The following is a 20,703-nucleotide window of genomic DNA, read 5'->3' on the forward strand; positions in this document are numbered from 1 at the left end:
TTATAAGTGGGTGGCTTTCACCCAATTGTACCGAGGTCTTTTGTGATTAAAACCTAACGCCTATTGGGTGGTTAAGTTGGATAGTATCGGTACAATGGTGGGCTACGGGCCACACTTGTCGTTGTTTAACATGGTATCAGAGTGGGTCGCGGCTCTCACCCAATTGTACTAAGGCATTTTGTGATTAAAACCCAACACCTATCGGGTGGTTAAATTGGAACAGTATCGGTACAATGATGGGCCACAGGCCACACTTGCCGCTGTTTAACAAACTGCTCTTTACTTCGTGGTTGGATTGAATTACATCTTCATCTCGTAGCGTGCATTCTATGTCAACCACTAATTTGCTAGTAACACATTCAAAAGTGTAAACTTCTTTTGTAGAATAAAGCCATCCCACATTGAAATAGTGACAAATAAAATATAACTTATAAGTGGGTGGCTCTCACCCAATTATACCGAGACATTTTGTGATTAAAACCCAACACTTATCGGGTGATTAAATTGGGATAATATTGGTACAATGGTGGGCCACGGGCCACACTTGTTGTTGTTTAACAAACTGCTCTTTATTCGTGGTTGGATTGAATTACATCTTCGTCTCGTAGCATGCATTCTATGCCAACCACTAATTTTCTAGAAACACATTCTGAAGTGTAAACTTCTTTTGTAGAATAAAGCCATAGCTGTTGAAGGATATCAGGATTATGTGTGCTTTACCAAACTATGATTACTTTCTATAGTGTAAACTTCTTTTGTAGAATAAAGCCATAGCTGTTGAAGGATATCAGGATTATGTGTGCCTTACCAAACTAGGATTACTTTCTATAGTTGTAATAGGAGAGAATGTTCTAAATTCCTAGAATAGGATTCCTTGTATACCCCTGTGCCACGCCACCACTTCCTGCACGCCACCACCTTATGCAATCCTACACGCCTGCATCAACACGCACGTATATGAAGTTTTCATGCATAGAAATCTCCGAGTAATTTTTTAATAAAAGTTCCCGCTTTCTGTATTTTATTATTTTATTTTATTTTTTGGAGGACTTCCAAAATCTCTTCTTCTTCATCCCAGCTTTCTTATAACTTGGGTTCGATTCATAAAAGCGGAACCATGGAGAGTTCACGCTAAACTACGAACTTAGAGCGTTCGTAAGCTACGAATTAAGAGCGTTCGTGAACATCGAAAATTGACCATTCAAACATCATTGTTTCGGTCTAATCCAAACTTCTTGGAAATCTATTTCTTGGTAACAAAGAGGCTCGTAAATCTTCTATTAATTGTCGTGGAAGTTTTTACTCCGAAACTAATTTATTCTCCTTCATTTTTGAATCTCGAATGCAAATCTGCAAAAACTCGACTTCACTAAACTAGATTCGAATGACATTGGTTATCACCGATCGGTGAATAACTTCAAGAATCACCTTACTACTAATGGGATTCTGTAGAGTAGAGCTGACAAAACAGGAATTAATTGAGAAAACCCTCTCAACCTTCCCGTTTCAGCATTAATGGTTGCAAAGCAATATAGGCTTGAGTGCAATGCTAGATGGATCACGAGGTTTCATAAGCTTATCACTACTATGTCAGTTGCTGAGAAACATGACAATATACTCGTGAAAAATTATAATTCAAGGCCCGTTGAAACTAAGAGTGTTTACGAGGCGAACTATAATAGCGCACCTAAAGGAGGGCACAAGGAGCGGAACTCTAAAGTTAAGGGACAACAAAATGGACGTATGGCTCCATAAAACAACCCTACAAAGGAAGGAAAACCATCATATTGATGCGCGGACATGTGGCAACGTTGGCCAGCGTGGGAGAGTCAAAGACGGCTCAGCCGATAGTGGTGGTGCCGCCACCAACATCCCTAGGGGACATCGAAATGCACAAAGTGCATTTCAATTAATGGGTGAGGTATGCTATAGATGTGGATCTTCAGAGCATTGGTTTAAACATTGTAATGCGAGTGAAAAACAAGATACACAATACAAGGTGTATAAAAATATGAGAGAGCATGGGGCTTATCTCGCAGCTGAAGGAGAAGATGGAGATGACAATGACGCCAATCTCACTATTGCAGACTTCAAATCTGGCGAGGGAAAAAATATTGATGCCACAGATTTTGATTAATAGTCTTTATTTTTCAAGAATATATGTAATTGCATTTTGCCTAAGACATTATCAATAAATGACAATAGTTCTAACTCTTTCTCAACTAGGCTCATCTAATTAATTGTGATGTCTATGAAAGTTTTGATATGAGAGAACTGTTTTACAAATGAGCATTGCTACACCAAAATCTCGCCTTGCCTTAGCTGGTCACTATCAAATTAGAGTAACTAAAATGATTGAGTAATTACTATTTGTTGGGCTAAATATTATTTAGTACCCTGTGTATGGGTCAAACATCGATTCAGTCCCTCGACTTTCAATTTCATAAAAAACACCCCCACAATATCATTTTCTCGTCCAATAGGTCCATCCGACTCAATTTCGTTAATTTCAGACGTTAAGTGCTGACATGGCATTTCCAACTCATCAAAAGTGGGGCCCACACGGAAGTGAAATTCCCAAACTGACCCTGGGCAACAGAATATGGAAAAATCCAAAATTAATTGTAGCTTTGAGGTTGAGGAAACTCAAACCTCTCCCAAAGCATATGCAAATGAATGCCCAACCACCAGACCACTTGCATGGTTTTGGTATATTGCAAACAAAAATAATATATATATCTGTATAATAGTGTTTTAAAAAAAAAATTTTACTTTGTCATCTCCACCCACCTCTCTCCTCCTCTCCCCTTCTTCTTTTGCAACCCATGCGCTCCCAAAGCCTCCTTCTCCTGCTCCATGCCTCGCCCTCCCAATTGAAATCGTTGAAACCACAGATGAAACTCCAATAGCGCCACCACCACCACCACCACCACCTTCACCACCTTCCCCACCGCCAAGCCCGCCTTCTACACTTCTTCTGACCCTGAAAACTTCCAAACCACCTTCGACCTCAATAGCCTCTACAACTCCTCCCACTCCTACCTCCGCCATTTCCTCGCCTCCGCCGCTGAAGCCGCCAATGACGTCCAGACCCTCGTCTCCGTCGACGTTGACTGCATGATCGTAGTCTCCTGCCGCCCCTCCACGCTGCGATTCGTCGGCAATTTCGTCGTGTTAACCTGCTCCGTCGTGCTGGGGTTTTGGTTGGGTTGGTGAGGTTAGAGTTTGGGAGAGGGTCGGGTTACGGAAGGGAGAAGGTGGTGACGAGGAGGGATAGGAGTCTTGGCGGGAAAGAGGTTGTGGTAGCGAGGATAGAGAAGCCAAGAGCAGAGGAGGTTAGAGTCAAGAAGAACAGGGGTTTGGGGATTTTGGATAATCACCTATTGTAGGTGAGGAAGAGCTCAATGGTGGCTGGGATGGAGAGAGTGTTTAAGAATTGGGTTCGCTTCGGGAAAAGCTTCCCCAATGGTGACCAACTGCAACTTCCCCAAGAGGAAGAAGAAGAGGAGAGGAGGAGAGAGGTGGGTGGAGATGACAAAGTGTTCATTAAAAAAAAAAAACACTATTATACAGATATATACTATTTTTGTTTGCCATATACCAAAACCATGCCAGTGGTCTGGTGGTTGGGCCATTCATTTGCATATGCTTTGGGAGGGGTTCGAATCTCCTCAACCTCAAAGCTGGAATTAATTTTGGATTTTTCCATATTCTGTTGCCCAGGGTCAGTTTGGGAATTTCACTTCTGTGTGGGCCCCACTTTTGATGAGTTGGAAATGACATGTCAGCACTTAACGTCTGAAATTAACGGAATTGAGTCGGAGGGACCTATTGGACGAGAAAATGATATTGTGAGGGTGTTTTTGATGAAATTGAAAAGTTGAGGGACTGAATCGATGTTTGACCCATACCACAGGGTACTAAACAGTATTTAGCCCCTATTTGTTTATATTTGAGTATAGTCATTTTGGATTACATTTTGGTCAGAAACTTTGATGTAATCGTTGACTATTATTAATAAAGTGTCGATTCTTTGATTCCATGTCTTGGACATATCTTAATTCGAACTTTATTATTTAAAAGATATTAGAGCCAACGGTTTCCATGTGAAAACACCTAGTGAAGTTCCTTTGAATTGCCTCTAATGACTACGGACGAAAACGAGTATTAATTATAGAAGCTTATGTGTCACTCTAGTGGGTTATATGTAATCACTATTCGAGTAATTGAATCCATGCAACAACGTTATAAGAGATTACCTCTAGGACACCGACACATGTAGGCTTTGGCATGACCAATTGGGACATTCAGCTAGTGATATGATGATCTGTTTATTAAAGACTTCACATGGACATCCTTTCTTCCGAGCGAAGAGAAGTAAGAATATTCAGACCACCAACACGCCTCACGACACAGCTGCCGTTCGCCGCCAACAGAAAAATGACAATGCTGTTACCCCCCCCCCCCCCCCCCCCCCGGCATAAACTTGGCATTGACGCCAAGAGTGGCACGTTGCCACATCTCCTTACTTCTCAAGTCAATTGTGAATTTGTTGCTCAACCAAAATCCTCATTGGTTGCTTCTAAGGCCCATCGCTCGTTTTTCAAAGCCTGTTCCTTGGGGAAATCAATACCAAGACCGTCCTATGCAAAGGATACAAGTGTTCTCATTATGTTCTTATAGAATCCAAGGGGATTCTATGGACTGTTTCAACCAACTTGCGGACAGTTTTGATGTTTTATGGTGTTGGTTGACGCGCAGACACGCTAGTCACATGTTGCGATATCGTCCACTCATTGTGCTGCTTATAATAAACTCCTGGCCCAAATCATTTGGCTACGGGCTCACTACTCGGATCATCTCATTTAGTCAATTCGACTTGATAATGTTGGAGAGTTTTACATCGAAGACTTTCGATTACTATTGCATATTAATAAGGATTAATGTTGGGCATCATATTCCCCATGTACACACCCAAATGGTCTCAAGGAAAAACCACCATTAAATGTCTACGATGGTAGCCCGGACATTGGTAATGCGCACCAAGATTTCTGCTTGGGGTTATGCAATATTGCATGCGGCTATGCTAATTCGTCTACGACCCACCGCTACTCACCTTTCTTTGCGTTACAGCTAGTGATTGGGTACTAGTCTGATATCTCATACTTACGCATATTTGAGTGTGCGGTTTATGTGCCAATCACGCCACCACAATGCATCAAAATGGGTCATTAGCAACGAATTCATATATATATATATATATATATATATATTTGTGTTGGATGTAAATCTCCAACTATAAGTCCACTATGTAAAATGTACATTTGACAGGCGATCTTTTTACAACTAGATTTGCTAATTGTCACTTTGATAAGACAACTTTCCCATTGTTAGGGGGAGATTAAAACATCAACATTCAACAGGAACGACAGGAATTGTCGTGGTCTGTTCCTACTATGTCTCATCTCGATCTCCTAAAAGTGACAAGATCACATATACCTGCTGCAAACATGCCTGCAAGGATTAATGTCCCCTCAGAAGGACATGGCACTACCTAGAAGAGCTGGGCACGATGCTGCCACCATGGATGATGGCATAGTGACTCCACAAGGTGGCATAATGGTGTCACAGGTTGTGGGTTCCCCTAGAGAGCGTAGGAGACCCATAGGTTCGATGGATTCTCGCCCTAGGAAGAGAACGAGTTTGGCACAACCTGATCCATTGATCATTGATACTCAAATCCGTCTCATCAAAATATTCTAGATTGTGGTTATGTCCAAGAAACATCGTTAGGAGATGCCTCAATGTTAGAACCAATTCCTGAGAATATAGAGATCTCTACAAACTACACTAGTGTACATAAGGATGTGGGATTATTGAGACCAATGACATCCAATCTTACTCCGTTGGAGAATACTAACGTAGAGAAAATTGGCCTAAATGGAAATATGCGATCCAAGTTGAATTGGATTTACTAACAAAGATGTCAACACCTCCTAAACATAAAACATGTTGACATAAATAGGTCTTCGTTAGAAAGTGTGATGAGAAAAAAGAGGTTATAGACTCGCCTCATGGCGCAAGGCTTCTTACAACTCCCTGGAATCGACTATGAGGAGACATATTCTCCCATAATGGATGTCATTGCACTCCATTACCTTTTCAGTTTGGTAGTTTCCAAAAAACTAAACATGCAGCTTACGAATGTGGTTATTACGTATCTTTATGGGGATCTAAATACAAAAATATGCATGGAGGTCCCTGATGGACTTCATTTACTCAAATCAAGTGGCTCTAGACCACGAAGCGTGTTTGCAATGAGGATGCAACGCTCACTAAGTGACTACTTGATTGGGAAATGATATTTTGAACTATGCCCATACATTTCCATGACAAGTTCCGGATTTACAATTGTTGCGGTTTATGTTGATGAATATAATTGGAATCCTTGATGAGTTAAGGGAAACCGTTGAACACTTGAAATCTGAATTTGAGGTGAAGGACCTTGGGAGAACACTGTTTTGTCTCTGTTTAGAACTTGAATACCATGTCAATAGATGCTTAGGCATTTTGATAAAGTCAAGCCTGTAAGCACTCCTATAGTCATCCGTAGTCTTGACCATAAGAGGGATCCGCTTCATCCCAAGGATGATGATGAAGATGTGTTAGTGGCAGAAGTACCCTATCTAAGTGCAATAGGCGCATTATTGTACTTAACACAATACAAGACTAGACACCTCATTTGTTGTGAACTTGTTGGCTAGATGTAGCCCTGCGCCAACATGACGCCATTGGATTGGTGTAAAGACAATCTTTCGATACTTAAAAAGTACGATAGATATGGGATTGTTCTATACTTACAGAGAGAAAAGAAAGGACAAAAGATGGAATCAGACTCCATAGGCCCGAAGACCGTAGTCACTACCGGTGTCCTTCCTCCCTCCTTCAAAACAATGGTGATGTCACAACGGTCGTTCGCAAACTGGTTATGTCTTTACCATGGTTAGGATCGCGATATCTTAGAAGTCTACAAAGCAGAACCTTGTCGATACTTCTTCGAATCATGCAGAGATTATTGTTCTTCATGAAGAAATTCATGAATGCATATGGTTGAGGTCCATAGTTGCATATATTCGAATAACTTGTGGTTTGAAGTCTACCACAAATAAACCTACGTGCATTTATGAGGATAGTGCTGCTTGCATTGAACAAATGAAGCAAGGTTTCATCATAGGCGACAACACCAAGCATATATCGCTTAAGTTGTTTTCTAAATCAGCAATAACAAACACTTCTGAATATTGAAGTGAATCAAATCCGATCTAAGGATAATGTAGTGGACTTATTTACTAAGTCGTTACCCAAGTCCACTTTCGAGAAACATGTGAAGAGCACCAAAATGAGTAAAATATCTGAACTCCCATGATTACAGCAATCAGGGGGAGATCTCGACATCAGGGGGAGGCATGATGTCTACATGTTTGATCTCGAAGAGTGAAGGGCGCCGTGTTGTATTCTTTTTCTCCTCCTCGAGGTTGTTTTTGTCCCGTAGGGTTTTTATTAGTCGAGCAAGGTTTTTAATGAGGCAACATTTGAAGTGCCATAGTGTCATGGTGTCATGATGACATAATGTTTGGACAGCTCAAGGGGGAGTGTTGAAAGATATCAGGATTATGTGTGCCTTACCAAACTAGGATTACTTTCTATAGTTGTAATAGGAGAGAATGTTCTAGATTCCTAGTTCTGTTTAGAATAAGATTCCTTGTACTCAAACATTATGTACTTGTACCCCCTATATATAAGGGCTCCTATTATCAATGAAAAATACAACTATCCTCCCAATTCTCTCTACAATTCTCTTTTCCTTAAACAATAGCTTGGTTTTGTAACATAGATTACCATGTAATTGACTGATTATAAATACTTTTCACTTGATATACAATGCAATAGCATAGTGGTTTTAAGCCTAGCTGATCCCATATCTGCTGCGAAAATAACTATACTGCGATTATTGCCTAACAATGGATAGAAGCTAGCAAGCTAGCGACTTTTTTGTTTTGGCAATTAGTGACTTCTTAGTTTTTTGTTTTGATACTGATGGTCATTTGTAAAACTCTAAATAACAGAACGATAATTTTTCTCTCTTAAAGTTTGCTTTAAGGAACCTGCTCGTACATCCCATTTGTTAGCAACTTAAAGTTCTTTTCTTCAGTGTATGTTGTGTTTTGCTATAGAGGCTTTGACTTCGACTCTCTCATCTGGTATCTCGTTGTTCTTTAATAACAAAACATCGGATGATAAGGAGGTCGCTTGCCTATCTTATTCCTCTGTTTGAGCCAAAAATAATGAAATAAATAAATAATCGGACACTGAAATTTGGATACTGAAACTCATTATTCAATTTAGGTACTTTGTACCTGGATGAAATCAGCTGTCCCAGATTTCTATGTCTCAATTCTTTTCCCTCAATATAATTGGTCTACAGAGATTAAAAAATGAAACAAAAGGTTAAGAAAATATTTTTTTAATCTCTTTGGATCAATCATGTTGAGGGGACAAAATTGAGATAGAATAATAGAGACAGCTGATTTCATCTCCTTTGTACCTTGACCAGTTTCATGCATCTGTAGATAAGTTTAGCCTATGTATACCTCAGAATTTGTTTAGAATTTGAATGCTTTATGATTGTGTACGTGTCTGCTTGACTTCTCCTCCAAATAATGATCATGAAACTCATAAAGCAATGACCTAGAAAAAGAACGTAGTGATGACATTTTTATTGAATAGAAAAAAGAAAGGTACCAACAGATCAGCTGGTACCAATTTTAGCAAGTTTATGAGGAAGATGAAACAGACTTTGATTTATCTTGATAAAGTAATCTGGGGTTCACATCCAAAACCAATTGGCAATTGATGGAGTGGCCCAAACCTTTATAAACTCATAGGCAAGGTCCCATTTTTCCCATGTGGGATGTATGTATTCTCAACACGCCCCCACACGTGTGGCGAATTTTCAAGCCATACACGTGGACAACTTGGGTGACGTAGAGCCTGTGTGACCGTTAGGCATGCACACGTGGGATAACCCGCTCTAATACCATGATAAAGTAATCTAGGGTTCACATCCAAAACCAATTGGCAATGGATGGAGTGACCCAAACCCTTATAAACCCATGGCAAGGTCTCATTTTTCCCATGTGGGATGTATATATTCTCAACATATCTTTGTTGGTTTCATGTCATGGCCATACTGTGTTCCCTGTTTGCCTGTACTCTGGTCCCTGTTTCCTTTTCCATTTTCAATAGCTTTACTCATTTTCTTCACGAGTATGTAAGAGTGAAGAAAAGTAGCCTGAACATTTTCTTCCTTCTGAAGCAGCAACTACAGCCATTTTTTCCAAAACCGAGCTTGTTGAAATCAGTGAGCAATGGATGATACACCACTAGCATAGGAGCTACTGAAGAAGCTTCAAGTACTGGAAGAGGGTCACGCCTACCTCAAGCAAGAGCTCTTGGAGTACTCCTATGCCGAATAGGAGAACCAAAGGGCTCTCTCAACACAGCGCCCAAGATTCTCTTCTAAAAGAAGAGCTGGTAGTGGTGGTGGCGGTGCAAGTTGGCGACAGCCGAGTCTCACCTTTAGCGATAGTGATAGGCAGTATCTCAACATATTGCAGTCAATTGGGCAGTCTATGCACTTATTTGATCTCAATTATCGTATAGTTTTCTGGTGAGTAGCTCAGATCAACTCGACCAATGTCTTGGCTTGGACCTTGTCATATGTATGGATTTTAATTTTTCAGTTCTTGTTGCAACTGTTAATACACTAGGTCAAAGGGTTGTGATTCTAAATTTGGTGATCAACATTTTATCAACTTTTGCATGATAATTTTATCTCTAAAGTTTGGATTGGTTTCGATTTGGTGCATTTACTAGAACTCAATTTTACAGGAGCGAACCTGCTAGAAATCATTATGGTTATTCTGTGGCAGTGGCCCTTGGACAGAATACAGTTGAGCTCTTAGTAGATCCCCAGGCTTTGATTGTAGGATACAGTATATTTCAACGTCTCACCAAGGGGGAGAGCTGGACCGGGCAGTTCCCTGTCAAGAACAAAATGGGGGAAAGTTTTCCATCCATGGCCACCAGTATTCCATTTTATGATGATGATGGCACTTTTATTGGGGTTATATGTGTTTCCTATGATTTGCGGCCTTTTCAAGGAACAAGGGTTCCACATTTTGGCATGGAGCACTTAGAACCAGATTCAAGCCTTGGCCTTTTTCCTACCACTAGTGCTGCAACTCAAGTTGGTGTTGATCCTCAGCAACCTCTGCAAAGTGCACTTGCATTGAGAATAACAATTTTGGTTAGTCTTCTAGTTAAATTTCATGTTCCTCTGATTTAAAAAACTAAGTGGCGTCTCTTTATCATGAAACAGGCATCCAAGTTCAGCAACAAATTCAAGTCAAGAATTAAGGCAAGAGAAGAGAACTTGGATAATGAAGCTGAGAGTGGAGATAGTCGTCAGTGTGATCATAGTTCAGTTTCTCATCTCTCTGACCATTTGGAGGATGGGTGTCAATTGGGGCAAGCACACTGAGAGGAGATATGCGTCCATCTCGTTTTGGTGTGTTTGCCAAAATTAAAGACAAGTTTCCAGGTAACACCTCCGGAGAATATGATGATCAGAGTGAAGGAAAACGCCAAATGCATAAGATAATAACCTCAAAGGCAGAAGCATGGATTGGTAAGAAGGGACTATCATGACCATGGAAAGAAAATGAGAAAGAAGGGTCGGTGACTAGGAGCACTCATTTTGTTTGGCCCTGGTTGTATAATGATCAAGAAAATGATTCAATACCTCAGGAGGGTAATTGTGCTATAAAACCAAAAAATCAGGTGAATGAAAGTAATAGACCTGCAACTAATGAAGCTTCAGGAGCCTGGACCTCTTTGTTTAGTGTTAACAGTACAAGCAGTGGTAGCTCTAGAAGTACCAATAGTTCTGCAAATAAGGCGGACGTGGATATTGATTGCTTGGATTATGAAGTCTTATGGGAAGACATGAGAATTGGAGAGCGGATTCGACAAGGTAATGATCTTTCAACTGCCCACTACCTACAAAACAAAGTTTTCTTTTTGTACTTATATATATGTTCTTCTAGAGTACCTGTTTTGATGGTTTGCTTTGTTGAATTTCATTCTTCTTTAAGGATGTTGTATTTTAATGTGCCTCTTCAAACTAGGGTTTATTTTCTAGAGTTGTAATAGGAGAAAGTTCTAGATTTCGTAGTTATATTCAGATTCTATTACCTTGTATGTATCTTGTAATCCTCAATATAAAGGGCTCCTATTATCAATAATACAATACACAATTTTTCTCGAATCATATTTTCCTACAACACGTTATCAACACGAGCCCTAACCCTAACCCTAAAAACCAAAACCCTAAAACTCTCCTCACTAAAAAGCTGTCGCAAGCCCTAGCAAACCTTAGCCACAAACTGCCACAAGTTCCTAGCCCTAGCTAGCCATACCATGCGCTGCCCCTGCAGCCCCTGCCCACCCATGTGCCACCGCTGCTGCTATTTTCTGCCATTGCTGCTGCTGCTGTCCTGTTGATTTGCTGCTGCTGCTGTCCTGCTAATTTGCTGCTGCTGCTGCTGCTGTTTTGTTGTTGCCCTATTACCGCTGCATCAATACGTGTGTGTTCTCAAGCCCCGAATCAACAAGTAAGTCTTTAAGATTAAGGTTCCTGCTTTCTTGTCTTTTAAATTTCTTTATTTTATTCGGGGATTTGTAGCCTCCTTTCTCCTCCATCCCACCTTTCTATAACATGGGTTCGATTATTTAATAAGCGGAATTGCGGGGATTCACGCTATATACGAACTAAGAGCGTTCGTGATCGTAGGACTAAGAGCATCCTAAAGCATCGATCTTTGACCATATTAAATATCAATGTTTCAGTCTAATCCAAATAAACTTGGAAATCGATTTCTTGGTAGCATAACTCGGAAATCTTATTATTAGTGATCGTGGAAGTTTTTACTCTGATACTAATTTATTTCTTCTTCTTATTTTTAGGATGTCGAATGAACAAAGACTCGACTTTCCCATGCTTGACTCAACGGGTTTGGAATACCATAGCTGGGTGACCGACATTGAGAACCACCTCACTTCTTTGGGAATATTATCCATAATTGGCCACCAAATCTGGAACTCGTTTTCTAGACTATAGCCATTAAGCATGCTCGAGCAGTCATCCTGATGCGACGACACATGGATAAATCACTTCGTTTGGAGTACATGATGATAAGAGATGCAAGAGAATTATGGGTAGCGCTAGAAGAGCGTTTCGGCAATGTCCAAGATTCCTTCCTCCTTGATTTGAAGGTCCAATAGAGCAATCTGCGTGTTGCGGACTTCAAAACTGTTGCTGAATATAATTCAGAAGCTCTTCGCCTCAAATCCATGTTGAGGTTTTGTGGACAGCTTGTCACAGAGCAAAAGCTAATTGAGAAAACTCTCTCCACCTTCCCCGTCTCAGCAATCTTGGTGTCAAAGCAATATCGAAACCAAAGCAATATCGAAACGAATGCAACACTAGATGGATCACGAGGTTTAATCAGCTTATCAATGTTATGTCTATAGCTGAGAAACATAACATACTCGTGAAGAATTATAATTCAAGGCCCGTTAGAACTAAGAGCGTTCATGAGGCGAATTATAATGCACCCAAAGGAGGGCGCAAGGAGCGGAACCCTACGAATAAGGGACATAATGGATGTGTGGGTCCATATAACCGCCTTAACAAGGAAGGAAACCGCCAATTTAGAGCGGATACACGTGGTGGTAATGCCACACGTGGGAGAGGTGACCGTGGCGCCGCTGGCCGTGGTAGTGGCGCCATGGGTTGTGGTGGTGGCGTCAACCCCCCTAGGGGACGTCCACAACGTGCACCTCAATTAAAGGAAGGCAACCACAATGACATGTGTCATCGATGTGCATCAAGTGAGCATTGGTTCAAGCAATGCAAAGCAAGCAATCAACTGGCTGCATGCTACAAGGAGTATAGGGACCTTAGGGAGCAAGAAGTCTATCTTGCCAAAGAAGAAGATGGTGAAGATGTCAATCTCACCATAGAGGACTTCAAAGCTGCAGATGAAGTGCACAAGAATGCCGCAGACTTTGATTAGAATAGTCCTTTTATTTTCCAAGTATTATGTAATGGCAATTATGTCTTAGTCAATAAATGACATTTTATTTTAACTCTTTCTCACTAGGCTCACCCAATTAAATATGATGTCTAGGAAACTAAGTAGAGATTAGTGGTACTTAAGCGAGCTTTGCTCCACCGACATCTCTTCTTACTTTCCTGGTCATGTCTAATTAGAGTTACCAATTCAAAAGGATTGAGTGACTACAATTTGTCTAAGTTTGATTTCTATTTTGGATTAGACTTTGTTAAGAAACTTTGATGTAATCATTGGCTATTTTTATTAATAAAGTATTGTTTTATTATTGAATGTCTTGGACATATTTTAATTCTGAACTTTATTATTTTTTAGTATGTTTCCTGGAGAGCTTGAATGCCTCATAGATAGTGGCACCACACATACTATATTGCGACATAGGCAATTATTCCTATGGATGACGCCTAGTCGATCTTCAGTGACTACGATGGCAGGACCATCACAATTGATTCATGGTCGAGGACCAACTCAATTTATGTAGCCAAATGGCACAAGTATTAATGTCATTGAAGCTCTATATGCTCCTAGGGCCAGAAGAATCCTATTGAGTTTTAAAGATATAAGAGCCAATGGTTTTCATGTGGAAACACATTGTGAGAATGGAAAAGAGTTCCTTTGCATAACCTCTAATAACTACGGACATAAACGAGTATTAGAGAAACTTATTTGTCGCTCCAGTGGGTTATATGAAACCACTATTCGAATTATTAAATCCAACCATGTCATGAGAGATGACTTATGGGATTCTGACACATATAAGCTTTGGCATGACCGTTTGGGACACCCATGTCGTGATATGATGATCCGTATACTAAAAACTTCACATGGACATCCATTTTTCAAAATGAAAAGAAGTCAAACCCGAAATTCAGTCCAAGGAAGGGCATTGCACCACATGGCACCATTCCTATGCAAAACCGGTAGTCATTGGCTGAAGCCGCCTACCCCCTGCGGCCCAAAGTTGGCTTTGACGCCAACACTACCTCCTTGACCCAATTTTCTGCTTCTATAGCTTATCTTTCTTTTTACAAAGCCTGCTCTTTAGCAAAGTTAGGATCTAAACCATCCTATGCAAAGGACACCAAAGAAAATATCTCATTCTTACAAAGAATCCAAGATGATATTTGTGGACCTATTCAACCATCGTGCAGACCATTTAGATATTTTATGGTGTTGGTTGATACATCGACACGCTGGTCACATGTCATGCTTTTGTCCACAAGAAATGCTGCATTTGCTAAACTCGTAGCACAAATCATTAAATTACGGGCTCACCACCCTGATTATCCTATTAAGTCAATACCTTTGACAATGCTGGAGAGTTTACATAAAAAAAACTTTTGATGATTATTGCATATCCATTGGGATTAAGGTTGAACATCCTGTTCCTCATGTTCACACCCAAAATGGCCTCGTAGAAGCCACCATTAAAGATTGGTTATGCGCACCAATCTCCCTGTGTCTGCTTGAGGTTATGCAATATTGCATGCAGCCGTGCTTATTCGTTTGAGGTCTACTGACACTCAACCTTTTTCTGCGTCCCAGCTGGTTACTAGATATAAGCCTGATGTCTTACACTTACGCATATTTGGGTGTGCAGTTTATGTGCCAATAGCTCCGCCACAGCGCACCAAAATGGGACCTCAAAGACGATTAGGCATTTATGTTGGATATGATTCTCCAACGATCATCCACTATTTAGAACCCTTGACAGGCGATCTCTTTACCGCTAGATTTGCGGATTGTCATTTTGATGAGACAGTCTTCCCGTCGTTAGGGGGAGATAAGAACACTAATGTTCAACAGGAACGATAGGAATTTTCGTGGTCTGTCCCCACTTTGTCTCATCTTGATCCTCGAACAGCACAGTCCGAAATTGAAGTGCGGAGAATACTCGATCTTCAGAACATAGCAGATTCGATGCCTGATACTTTTTCTGATATCGCTAAAGTGACGAGATCACATATACCTGTTGCAAACGTGCCTGGAAGGATTGATATCCCCAAAAGTGGAGGATATGGCGCCGCCGTCCCTTGGCACTGTGGCTAAGGCCAGCCTCCCTGCAAGAAAACGAGGGAGGCCCAAAGGTTCGATGGATTCTCGCCTAAGAAAGAAAGCGAGTTTGGTACAAAAATATCCATTAATCATCGATATAGATAATCCGTCTCATGAAGATATTCCGGATTATGGTTATGTCCAAGAGACATCATTGGGGGACGCTCCGATGACAGAATCAATTCCAGATAATAGAGAAATCTCCATAAATTACACTAGTGTACATGAGACGTTGAAGAAAAACTCTATTATCCTTGATGATGCATTTGCATATTCTATTGCTCAAGGAATCATAGAACATGTTGATATCGAACCTCGCTCTATTGAAGAATGTTAACGAAAAGCAGATTGGCCTAAATGGAAAGATGCGATCCAGGCTGAATTGAATTCACTAACAAAGAGACAGGTATTTGGGCCTATAACACTGACACCCCCAAGTATAAAGTCTGTTGGCCATAAATGGGTCTTTGTTAGAAAGCGTAATGAGAAAAATGAGGTCGTTAGGTACAAAGCCAGCCTTGTGGCTCAAGGTTTCTCACAACGCCCTGGGATCGATTACGAGGAGACATATTCTTCCGTAATAGATGTTATAACGTTCCGCTACCTTGTCAGTTTGGTAGTTTCTGAAAAATTTGACATGCAGCTTATGGATGTGGTTACAACATATCTCTATGGGGATCTAGATTCAAAGATATATATGAAGGTCCCAGATGGACTTCAATTACCCAAATCAAGTGACTCTAAACCACGGAGCGCGTTCTCTATAAGATTGAAACGCTCACTATATGGATTGAAACAATCCAGACGGATGTGGACCGTCCAAGGGATTACTTGATTGGGAAGCGATATGTCAACAATGAAATATGCTCATGCGTTTTTATTAAAGGACAAGTTTCGGATTTGCAATTGTAGCAGTTTATGTCGATGACATGAACCTAATTGGAACTCTAGATGAGTTCAGGGAAACTAATAAGTACTTGAAATCCGAATTTGAGATGAAAGATCTTGGGAAAGCAAGGTTTTTTCTCGGATTAGAACTCGAGCACCGTAGTGATGGGATTATAATCTATCAGTCAGCATATACTCAGAAATTACTAAGGCGCTTTAATGAGGGTAAAGCAAAGCCTGTGAGTACTCCCATGATTGGCTGTAGTCTTGAGCCCGGAAAAGATCCGTTTCGCCCAAAGGATGAGGTCGAAGAATTGTTAGAGGCAGAAGTGCCCTACCTAAGTGCAATAGGCGCATTATTGTACTTAGCTCAATGCACAAGACCGGACATCTCATTCGCAGTGAACTTGTTAGCTCGACATAGTTCCGCTCCAACACGCCCCCATTGGATTGGTGTAAAGACAATCTTTCAATACTTAAAAGGTACGATTGATATGAGCTTATTTTATCCCTACAGAGAGAAAAGAAATGACGGAAGTTTGGGATCGGACCCCATAAGGCAAAACTCCAATTTTTGTAACGTAACCGTTGACGCCACTGCCCAAAGTGGCCTGCGTCCTACTCCTCCTCCCCTCCATCAAAATGACAGCGATGTCTTGATGGGTTTTGCTGATGCAGGGTATCTCTCTGACCCTCACAAAGGTCTCTCCCAAAAGGGTTATGTCTTTACCATGGGAAGCACTGCGATATCTTGGAGATCTACAAAGCAGACCCTTGTTGCTACCTCCTCGAATCATGCAGAGATTATTGCTCTACATAAAGCCGTACGTGAATATATATGGCTAAGGTCTGTAATTAGACACATTTGAGGAACTTGTCGTTTGAAGTCTACCACAGATGAACCTACATGCATTTATGAAGATAATGCAGCTTGTATTGAGCAAATGAAATTAGGTTTCATCAAGGGCGACAACACCAAGCATATATCGCGTAAGTTTTTTTTACTTCAATTTTTACTTCAATCCTTTGACCAGGGTTATTTTTGTCCCACTGAGTTTTTATTACCTAGCAAGGTTTTTAGTGAGGCAACAATCAAAGCGTCATCACTAAGTTTGAGCGGCACAAGGGGGAGTGTTTAAGAATGTTGTATTCTAATGTGCCTCTTCAAACTAGGGTTTATTTTCTAGAGTTGTAATAGGAGAAGGTTCTAGATTTCCTAGTTATATTCAGATTCTATTACCTTGTATGTACCTTGTAATCCCCTATATAAAGGGCTCCTATTATCAATAATACAACACACAATTTCTCTCTAATCATATTTTCCTACAACAATTCTGATATCCTTTTGCCATTTTTACTTTCTTCTGCAGGTCCATGTGGAACTGTATACCATGGTCTGTGGGATGGATCAGTATGTTTTCTTGCTCTTTCTTTAGTTAACTTCAAATTTAACTGGGTGTGCTATTGTGCTACGACCCTTCTTCCAGTGCATGATGTTTCCAATTAGTCAATGTAGACCAAAAGTACAGTTCAAATTTCAATAAGTGACACCTGTTTATCCAGAAAAGAATGCTCCTAATCTGTCTCGCTATAGATTAACATAGTGTTTTCATGCTAAATAAAGCATATAACTTAATGAAATGTCAAACATATTATTCAAATAAACTATGAACTGAACAATCCTTCTTATTCAAATAAACTATGAACTGAACAACCCTTCTTATTCATATAAACTTATCAACAAGTCAAACAGTGCTTGTGCATCTTGGGATCTGTTTTCTCTGTATTAGTCTCTAGGTTATGGAAATGGAGAGAAGCAGCTTAAGTATAATGATGATATATAATGTTAATGTATTGTTGAGTAACCTGAGTATTGTTTTTGCAAATTACAGGATGTTGCTGTTAAGGTATTCTTCAAGCAAGAATATCCAGATGATGTGCTTCTTATTCTTTTAAACAAGAAGTGAGATTCCTACTTAAGCAGTATTTGTACTATGTACTTGAAAGACAGATGAAAATATGACTGAAAAGTTTGAAATGTGCCCTTTCGAGATCTCTCTTTACGCAGTATTCTGATGGCATAATCTGGTATTGTTTAAGTAGGTATCTCTTATGAAAAGGCTTCGACATCCCAACGTTCTGCTTTTCATGGGAGCTGTGACTTCACCTCAGCGTCTCTGCATCATCACAGAGTTCTTCCCACGGTCTGTTCTCTACTTCCCTTTCTGAAAACTCTTTATTCTTTGTTACCAATATGTAGTTGTATTTATAATTTATACCTCGATATTAATACAATTTTTCATTCTGTCTTGTATAAAGCAATTCTTTGGCTGACAAGTGCCTTTCATCTCAATTTTTCATAATGCAGTGGAAGTTTGTTTCAATTGCTACATAAGAACAAGTCAAACCCAGACTGGAGACAACGTATTCAAATGGCTTTACATATAGTGAGTATTGAGTTTTCCCCATCCCCGAACAAAAGAAAGAAAAAAACATATGATCACAGTGTTCGTTTTACACCAGTGTTCTTGTTTTTTAATGTATTGTAGTAGGCTCGGTTTATATCAGTCTACCTTCTGGGCTGCATCAATTTGTGTTCATCTGGGGCTTGAATAGAGTCTCAGTTATGTACTTATTAATCTGTGCTTTAAAAAAAAGAAAAATATTTTTTTCCATTTAATGTATTATTTGTAATTCTTCCACAGGCACAAGGCATGAATTATCTTCATCATTTCAACCCCCCTATTATTCATCGAGATCCGAAGTCTTCAAATCTCCTAGTTGATAAGAACTGGACTGTCAAGGTCGGTCAAGTTCATGTTTTTATTCTTAAATCCCTCAATTTGATTTTTACTTTTTTTTTTGTGTGTTTGGTTTATTTCTTGAGTGTATAGAATTTAATCAAGTAAGAAAATATATGACTAATTTGATGTCATCAAACAGGTTGGTGATTTTGGTCTGGCACGTCTCAAGCATGAAACATTTCTCTTTACCAAGACTGGGAAGGGGACGGTACGTACTGGCAGTCTAGATAGTACTATATGGCACACTGCATTTTGAAATTCTTGCTTAAGTCTATCATTTTTCTGTTTTGTAGGTTCAATGGTTGGCACCAGAAGTTCTGTGTAATGAATTCTCAGATGAGAAGTATGTTGGTTGTTCACCTGAATTTACTCCTTATCCCCCCTTTTTTTTAACTATATTTTTCTTATGTACTTCTTGGTGCTGTTTGGATATATACAGGTCTGATGTATACAGCTATGGGGTGATATTGTGGGAGCTCGCTACTGAGAAGATTCCTTGGGACGATCTAAATGCAATGCAGGTATCTTATTATTTTAAACTATATTCAGACTCTAATCATGAAAAAAAGATATCTTACTAATCCTAATCTTGACAGATTTTGGCACTCCAAATTTTGAAACATTTTTTTACACTTGCACACTACATCTGAGTAGTTAAAACTTAAAAAGTGGAGTCACGAAATTACTCCCCTAAATATTGTATTGCTTTCCCAAGAGGTCTGATATTGTACTCAATCAGTTGTGTCAGATATGTATTTTCAGCTGTCCAGACTAGACTCTCTGTTGTTATCCAAAAACAAAAAAACAAAAGAATACTGTATTTTTACGGGAAGAATTGAACAGTTGTTGACAGATTGAGTTCACATATAAACAACGAATAATTGTTTGAGATACTCTTGCAGGTGATTGGAGCTGTAGGGTTCAGGAAGGAAAGGCTAGAGATCCCAAAAGATGTGGATCCACAATGGGCTTCTATGATTGAGAGCTGTTGGCACAGGTGGTAATTCTTTGCTTCTTAGTTGATTTAACATTCTTTTACCATAATGATTTACATCTAATGTAAGAAATACTACTCGACTTGGATGATTTTACGTATCTTTATTACATGGTGATTCGTCAGGATGGCTAAAAATGTTCCTATGATCGTTAGGCCGGTGCAGTTGTTTGACACTATACTTTCTATCCAGAACTTAATTGATATGGTTTTGCAGTCACCATTATTGTTGTGTCTATAGCCAACTGTGAGCATAAGTTAGATATGTTTCATAAGAATTTCACATGTTCATATTAATTCCATAGCAAGTAGCTAGGATGCTTTTATTGGAAGATAATATATATGCGATCGATTTTCTGTAACAAGACGTGGACTCTGTTTGTCAACCTCTGTTAGTTTATTGTAAAAGTCAGTTTCATATGAACATATGGCATCGAAAGGTCATAGTAAGTGCTTTTCTTTGCTGTGCTATGAGCCTATGATTAACTTTTTTTGTTTCTTTGCTTTTTGCTTTTAACTAGTGATCCAGCTCGCCGGCCAACATTTCATGAATTACTGGAAAAACTTAAAGCGTTATAGAGACGGCATGCTCTTTAGTTCAAAGCCGCACGTTCTGCCTCCAGTAATAGCACCCAAAAGGAAATGTAGACCAACCATCCTTGTGCAGTGGTTTTGCTACTTCATTTACACATTCCCAGATAAAGCG

The 20,703-nt window shown here is 39.8% G+C and overlaps 1 pseudogene; it reads left to right on the forward strand.

Moving 5' to 3' along the window:
- The first annotated feature begins 5,526 nt into the window (after positions 1–5,526).
- On the forward strand, positions 5,527–20,645 carry LOC112199494 (annotated as a pseudogene).
- Positions 20,646–20,703: the final 58 nt, after the last annotated feature.

The sequence above is a fragment of the Rosa chinensis genome, chromosome 4 (genome assembly GCF_002994745.2).
Source record: "Rosa chinensis cultivar Old Blush chromosome 4, RchiOBHm-V2, whole genome shotgun sequence".
Classification (NCBI taxonomy): domain Eukaryota; kingdom Viridiplantae; phylum Streptophyta; class Magnoliopsida; order Rosales; family Rosaceae; genus Rosa; species Rosa chinensis.